The sequence below is a fragment of the Arachis ipaensis genome, chromosome B05 (genome assembly GCF_000816755.2).
Source record: "Arachis ipaensis cultivar K30076 chromosome B05, Araip1.1, whole genome shotgun sequence".
Lineage (NCBI taxonomy): Eukaryota > Viridiplantae > Streptophyta > Magnoliopsida > Fabales > Fabaceae > Arachis > Arachis ipaensis.
Genome location: NC_029789.2, coordinates 17,364,033 through 17,365,184, shown reverse-complemented (window position 1 = coordinate 17,365,184; position 1,152 = coordinate 17,364,033).

Genomic DNA, 1,152 nt, shown 5'->3' with positions numbered 1-1,152 from the left:
TAAACACAGAGCATTAATAAATTAAAGAGAGCAATCATAAGTCTGAAATACCTCAAATTATATTAAATAAAATATTCAAATCATAACATAGAAAAGTTCATAAATTAAATTGGGAAAATAAATAAAAATAAAGAACCTGGGATTGAGAGTCACTCCTAAAACTAAGAGAGGTCCTAAATCCTAAATCTTAAGAGAGAGGAGAGAACCTCTCTCTCTAAAAACTACATCTACTCCTAAAATTGTGAATATGAAAGCTTGATGATGAATAGATGCATTCTCCCACTTTATAGCCTCTAATCTGTGTTTTCTGGGCCACAAACTGGGTCAGAAATAGCCCAAAATTTGCTGTTTGTGAATTCAAACACGCTGGTTTTTCGTCACTGCGACGCGGCCGCATGAGCACGCGGTCGCGTCGCCTAGCGTCAGAGCAAATATGGCATATTATATATTAAATAGAAGCCCCGGACGTTAGCTTTTCAACGCAACTAGAACCACGTCGTTTGGACCTCTGTAGCTAAAGTTATAGCCGTTTGAGTGCAAAGAGGTCAGGCTGGACAGCTTAGCAGTTTCTCCAACTTCTTATATTCCTTCCACTTTTGCATGCTTCCTTTCCATCCTCTGAGCCATTCCTGCCCTGTAATCTCTGAAAACACTTAACACACATATCAAGGCATCTAATGGTGATAAGAGAGGATTAATATTAGCAATATAAAGGCCAAAGAAGCATGTTTTCAATCAAAGCACATAATTAGGAAGGCAAATGTAAAACCATGCAAATAGTATGAATAAGTGGGTAAAGAGTTGATAAAAATCACTCAATTGAGCACAAGATAAACCATAAAATAGTGATTTATCAAAGCCCTGAGATCTTTTTTGTCTAACCCGAGCTTGTCGAAGGTAGGTTTAAATAATATATCGGCCGAACTCCTATAATCTACTAGAATTCTACGAAAGTTTGTATTGGCAAATATTATAGGTAGCGTTTGGTGGAGAGACAGAGACGGAAAGACTGAGACTGAGAGACAGAGACTAAGAGACAGAGATTGAAATAAATCTCAGTATTCTGTTTGGTGCAAAATGGGAGACAGGAATTGAAACAAGAATAAAACTCTAATTTAATTTGCACAAAGGGTAAAATTGAAATTAATTAAT